This window comes from Bombina bombina, chromosome 8, assembly GCF_027579735.1.
Source record: "Bombina bombina isolate aBomBom1 chromosome 8, aBomBom1.pri, whole genome shotgun sequence".
Taxonomy (NCBI): Eukaryota; Metazoa; Chordata; class Amphibia; order Anura; family Bombinatoridae; genus Bombina; species Bombina bombina.
In genome coordinates this window covers 246,074,004-246,081,438 of record NC_069506.1, presented here as the reverse complement: position 1 = coordinate 246,081,438, position 7,435 = coordinate 246,074,004, and positions in this window count along the sequence as shown.

Sequence of the window (7,435 nt, the reverse complement as noted above, 5' to 3'; positions counted from 1 at the left end):
TTATTTTATATAACAAATTTTCACCTAGATTACGAGTCTTGCGTTAGCCTTAAAAAGCAGCGTTGAGAGTTCCCAATGCCGCTTTTTAACACCGGCTGGTATTACGAGTCTTGAACTGACAGGTGTACCGCTCACTTTTTTTTGTGTGTGTGTGTGTCCGTCCGTCCATTGTCTGTTCCTTTTTAGGACATTTTTACCTTATTACTGATTATTCACATCTTTCTACAGACTTTGAGACTGAGACCTTTCTAGAAGTCACTAATCCACCATTTAACCTTTAAATTATTGTTTAGGCAGTTCAGGGCCCTTCCTTTCACCCACTGCATGCTGTTGTCATCATTTAGTTGGCATCTTCCTTTACATAAAGATAATCAGAACTCATATTTTGTTTTGTAAATCTCCTTTTTTGACAAAACTGTAGTCTACCTCATTACTTGTCAGGTCAATGTAAACAAGTGCTGAGTGTCTGTTTGGGAGTCTGTGTCTGAGTGTGTTTGTGTGTTTCTTTACGTGTCTGCTAGAGTGTCTATATGTGAATCCTTATGTGTGAGTGTGTGTGTTTCAGTGTATGAGTGTGTTTGTGTGTTACTACCTACTTTACAACATTTCCAAGTTTGACTACACTTAAGAATAAAGTGCATATACGTTTTAGTCACTTGGTCAAAAATTGCACATGTCAAGGGGTGGCCCTGCCTGCAGCACAAGCTAACAATCAGCACAGCACTCAGACCCTGAGCACACCTGCAGCACAAGCTAACGATCAGCGCAGCACAAGCTAATGATCAGTGCAGCACTCAGAGCCTGAATACACCTGCAGCACAAGCTAATCATCAGTGCAGCACTCTGAACCTGAATACACCTGCAGCACAAGCTAATGATCAGCACAGCACTCAGAGCCTGAATACACCTGCAGCACAATCTAACGATCAGCATAGCACTCAAAGCCTGAACACACCTGCAGCACAATCTAACGATCAGCGCAGCACTCAGAGCCTGAATACACCTGCAGCACAAGCTAACGATCAGCATAGCACTCAAAGCCTGAACACACCTGCAGCACAATCTAACGATCAGCGCAGCACTTAGAGCCTGAATACACCTGCAGCACAAGCTAACGATTAGCACAGCACTCAGACCCTGAATACACCTGCAGCACAAGCTAATGATCAGCACAGCACTCAAAGCCTGAATACACCTGCAGCACAATCTAACTATCAGCACATCACTCAGACCCTGAATACACCTGCAGCACAAGCTAATGATCAGCACAGCACTCAGAGCCTGAATACACCTGCAGCACAATCTAACGATCAGCCCAGCACTCAGAGCCTGAATACACCTGCAGCACAAGCTAACAGTCAGCACAGCACTCAGAACCTGAACACACCTACAGCACAAGCTAATGATCAGCACAGCACTCAGACCCTGAATACACCTGCAGCACAAGCTAATGATCAGCAAAGCACTCAGAATCTGAATACACCTGAAGCACAATCTAATGATCAGCCCAGCACTCAGAGCCTGAATACACCTGCAGCATAAGCTAACGATCAGCACAGCACTCAGAACCTGAACACACCTGCAGCACAAGCTAATGATCAGCACAGCACTCAGACCCTGAATACACCTGCAGCACAAGCTAATGATCAGCACAGCACTCAGAGCCTGAACACACCTGCAGCACAAGCTAATGATCAGCACAGCACTCAGAGCCTGAATACACCTGCAGCACAAGCTAATATTCAGCACAGCACTCAGACCCTGAATACACCTGCAGCACTCAGACCCTGAATACACCTGCAGCACTCAGACCCTGAATACACCTGCAGCACTCAGACCCTGAATACACCTGCAGCTGTTTATGGAACTAGTTATATCCTTAGATACTGGGGGAATTTACATACTCAATTTTGTTATTTAATATAACAAATTTTCACCTACATTACGAGTCTTGCGTTAGCCTTAAAAAGCAGCGTTGAGAGTTCCCAATGCCGCTTTTTAACGCCGGCTGGTATTACAAGTCTTGAACTGACAGGTGTACCGCTCACTTTTTTGGCCAGACTCGAAAATACCGCAAATCCACTTACGTCAATTGCGTATCCTATATTTTCAATGGGACTTGCATAACGCCGGTATTACGAGTCTTCCAAAAAGTGAGCGGTAGACCCTCTCCTGTCAAGACTCCTACCGCATTTAAAAGTCAGTAGTTAAGAGTTTTATGGGCTAACGCCATAGCATAAAACTCTTAACTAAAGTGCTAAAAAGTACACTAACACCCATAAACTACCTATTAACCCCTAAATCGAGACCCCCCACATCGCAATCACTTTAAAAAAAAAATGAACCCCTAATCTGCCGAACCGGACATCGCCACCACTATAATAAATATATTAACCCCTAAACCGCTACACTCCCACCTCGCAAACACTAGTTAAATATTATTGACCCCTAATCTGCCGCCCCCGACATCGCCACAACCTACATTATATTATTAACCCCTAATCTGCCGCCACTATATTAAAGTTATTAACCCCTAAATCTAAGTCTAACCCTAACCCTAACACCCCCCTAACTTAAATATAATTTAAATAAATCTAAATAAAATTACTATCATTAACTAAATTATTCCTATTTAAAACTAAATACTTACCTATAAAATAAATCCTAAGCTAACTACAATGTAACTAATAGTTACATTGTAGCTAGCTTAGGATTTATTTTTATTTTACAAGCAACTTTGTATTTATTTTAACTAGGTAGAATAGTTATTAAATAGTTATTAACTATTTTATAGCTACCTAGTTAAAATAAAGACAAATATACCTGTAAAATAAAACCTAACCTATGTTACAATTACACCTAACACTACACTATAATGAAATGAATTCCCTAAACTAAATACAATTATCTAAAGTACGAAAAAAACAAACACTAAATTACAGAAAATAATGAAATAATTACAAGTTTTTTAAACTAATTACACCTAATCTAATCCCCCTAATAAAATAAAAAAGTCCTCCAAAATAATAAAAAGCCCTACCCTATACTAAATTACAAATAGCCCTTAAAAGGGCCTTTTGTGGGGCATTGCCTCAAAGTAATCAGCTCTTTTACCTGTAAAAAAGTACAATACCCCACAACATTAAAACCCATCACCCACACACCCAACCCTACTCTAAAACCCACCCAATTACCCCTTAATAAAACCCTAACACTAAGCCCTTCGAAGATCACCCTACTTTGAGAAGTCTTCACCCAGCCGGGCCAAAGTCCTCAACAAAGCCGGGCGAAGTGGTCCTCCAGATGGGCAGAAGTCTTCATCCAAGCCGGCCAGAAGAGGTCCTCCAGACGCGCAGAAGTCTTCATCCAGGCGGCATCTTCTATCTTCATCCATCCATCCGCCGCAGAGCGGGTTCATCTTCAAGACATCCGACGCAGAGCATCCTCTTCCATCGACATCCAACTGAAGAATGACGGTTCCTTTTAATGACGTCATCCAAGATGGCGTCCCTTCAATTCCGATTGGCTGATAGAATTCTATCAGCCAATCAGAATTAAGGTAGAAAAAATCCTATTGGCTGATGCAATCAGCCAATAGGATTGAACTTGCATTCTATTGGCTGATCCAATCAGCCAATAGAATGCCATTTCAATCCTATTGGCTGATTGGATCACAGCTGATTACTTTGGGGAAATGCCCCACAAAAGGCCCTTTTAAGGGCTATTTGTAATTTAGTATAGGGTAGGGCTTTTTATTATTTTGGGGGGCTTTTTTATTTTATTAGGGGGATTAGATTAGGCGTAATTAGTTTAAAAAACTTGTAATTATTTTATTATTTTCTGTAATTTAGTGTGTTTTTTTTCTTCGTACCTTAGATAATTGTATTTAGTTTAGGGAATTCATTTAATTATAGTGTAGTGTTAGGTTTTATTTTACAGGTATATTTTCTTTATTTTAACTAGGTAGCTATTAAATAGTTAATAACTATTTAATAACTATTCTACCTAGTTAAAATAAATACAAAGTTGCCTGTAAAATAAAAATAAATCCTAAACTAGCTACAATATAACTATTAGTTATATTGTAGCTAGCTTATGGTTTATTTTATAGGTAAATATTTAGTTTTAAATATGAATAATTTAGTTAATGATAGTAATTTTATTTAGATTTATTTAAATAATATTTAAGTTAGTGGGGTGTTAGGGTTAGACTTAGATTTAGGGGTTAATAACTTTAATATAGTGGCGGCGATGTTGGGGTGGCAGATTAGGGGTTAATAAGTGTAGGTAGGTTGCGGCGACATTGGGGGTGGCAGATTAGTGGTTAATAAATATAATGTAGGTGTCAGCGATGTTGGGGGCGGCAGATTAGGGGTTAATAAATATAATGTAGGTGGCGGCGGTGGTGTCCGGAGAGGCAGATTAGGGGTTAATAATATAATGTAGGTGTCGGCGTTTGTCGGGCGGCAGATTAGGGGTAAATAAGTGTAAGATTAGGGGTGTTTAGACTCGGGATTCATTATAGGGTGTTAGGTGTAGACATAAAAAGTATTTCACCATAGGAATCAATGGGGCTGCGTTAGGAACTTTACTCTGCTTTTTTGCAGGTGTTTTTTTTTTTTCAGCCGGCTCTCCCGCATTGATTCCTATGGGGAAATCGTGCACGAGCACGCTTTGCCAGCTCACCGCTACCGTAAGCAGCGCTGGTGTTGAGGTGAGATGTGGAGCTAAATTTTGCTCTACGCTCACTTTTTTGCGGCTAACGCTGGGTTTGTCAAAACCCGTAATACCAGCGTTGTCTGTAGGTGAGCGGTGAGGAAAAACTGCTCGTTAACAACGCAAGCCTTCCAAAAATAAGGAGCCATAGACACCATCAGAAACAAAAGAAGAATCATTAAAGTAGATTTAGTGACCTAGTTACTGTTGTTTTCTCTTAATTTTCACTTGGAGAAAAGTTTTTAAACATGATGTATTACATATGTAAGTACTGTACATATATATCTGTTGGTACTTAGAAACTATTATGGTTTTCTTTCTTAACACAGAATGCCATTTTGAAATCTGACGACCAAGTCTCACAACCACATATGGAGGAATCTAATTTACTGGTGAGTAATATTTTGTGGGAAAAATAAACATCTAGATTAACCATCTTCCTATATGCTAAAACCTTAGAAAAGCCCTAGGCCCAGACATTAGCCATTGTCAAATCATGGTTATCTTTGTCTATCCTTTATTAAAGAGTAATCCTTCATGAGTTCAGGAGCATGCATGTGTCTTTTTTTGCCATCAGGCAGCAGTGTTTGTAACATCACCTAGATTACGAGTTTTGAGCGCTATAGGGAAAGTAAAGAACGCCACAAAAGTTGCGTTATTTAATTCCCTATATCGCAGCAATTTAAAGTTTAAAAAAAACCCGGCTTGTGCGGGCTATATGGCTGCATTGAGCTCCATACTGCACACAAAAGCAGCGCTGTTTTGACGTGCTCATGCACGCTTTCCCCATAGACATCAATGGGAAGAGCTGGCAAAAAAAAAAAGTCTAACACCTGCGATCGTGGAAACAAAAGAAACTACAGTTTAAACCTCCTAACACCCTAACATAAACCCTGAGTCTTAACACCCCTAATCTGCCGTCCCCAACATCGCCGACAGTTATTAATCCCTAATCTGCCTCTCCCGATATTGCTTCCACCTAAATAAAATTATTAACCCCTAATCTGCCGCTCCGATATCGCTGCCACAATACTAAAGTTATTAACCCCTATTCCGCAGCACCCCAACATTGCCGCAACTATATTAAAGTTATTAACCCCTATTCCGCCACTCCCGACATCGCCGCCACATAAATAAAGCTATTAACCCCTAAACCTCTGGCCTCCCACATCACTACCACTAAATAAACCTATTAACCCCTAAACCGCCAACCTCCCACATCGCAACAACTGAAATTAAACTATTAACCCCTAACCCTAATAGTACTAATAGGACTAATAGTTATATTGTAGCTAGCTTAGGTTTTATTTCACAGGTTAGTTTGTATTTATTTTAACTAGGTAGACTAGTTAGTAAATAGTTATTAACTATTTACTAACTACCTAGCTAAAATAAATGCAAACCTAACCTGCCTTACACTAAAACCTACCATTACAAAAAATAAAAAAACTACCATTACAAAAAATAAAAAAAATATTTCTATTCCAATACCCTTAAAAAAAACACCCAAAAATAAAAAAGCCTAATCTAGAATAAACTACCAAGGGCTCTAAAAAGGGCCTTTTGTAGGGCATTGCCCTGAGTTAAACAGCTCTTTTGCTCCAAAAAAAAAATACAAACACCCCCTAACACTATACAAACCCCCACCCTCCAAACTACCAAGGGTCCTTAAAAGGGCCTTTTGGGGGGGCCTTAAAAATGCCTTTTGTAGGGCATTGCCCTGAGATAAACAGCTCTTTTGCTCCAAAAAAATACAAATACCCCCTAACACTATACAAACCACCCCCCCCCCAAACTACCAAGGGCCCTTAAAAGGGCCTTTTGGGGGGCCCTTAAAAAGGTCTTTTGTAGGGTATTGCCCTAAGTTAAACAGCTCCTTTGATACAAAAAATAAAATACCCCCTAAAAATGTAAATTACACAAAATAAAAAACAAAATTATCCAAAATAAAAAAGAATTACACCTAATCTAACAGCCCTATCAAAATAAAAAAGACCATCAAAAAAAAAAAAAAACCTAGCCTACAATAAACTACCAATGGCCCTAAAAAGGTCCTTTTGTGGGACATTGCCCCAAAGATATCAGCTCTTTTACTTGTAAAAAAAACACAAAGAACCCCAACAGTAAAACCCACCACCCAACCAACCCCCCCGAATAAAAAAACTATCTAAAATAACCTAAGCTAACCATTGCCCTGAAAAAGGCATTTGTATGTGCATTGCCCTTAAAAGGGCATTTAGCTCTTTTACATTGCCCAAACCTTAATCTAAAAAAACCCCACCCAAAAAAACCTTTAAAAAAGCTAACACTAACCCCCGGCGATATACTTACAGTTGTTGAAGTCCCGCTTGAAGGATCCATCCAGCCGGCGAGAAGTCTTCATCCAGGCTGCCTCTTCGATCTTCATCCAGCCAGCGCGTAGCGGGTCCATCCTGCATTCCTATTGGCTGAAAGATTTCAATCAGCCAATACGAATTAGAGCTGCTAAAATCCTATTGGCTGTTCCAATCAGCCAATAGGATTGAGCTCTTATTCTATTGGCTGATTAAAAAAACAATAGAATGATAGCTCAATCCTATTGACTGATTGGAACAGCCAATAGAATGAGAGCTCAATCCTATTGGCTGATTGGAACAGCCAATAGGATTTTAGAAGCTCTAATTCCTATTGGCTGATTGAAATCTTTCAGCCAATAGGAATGCAAGGGACGCCATCTTGG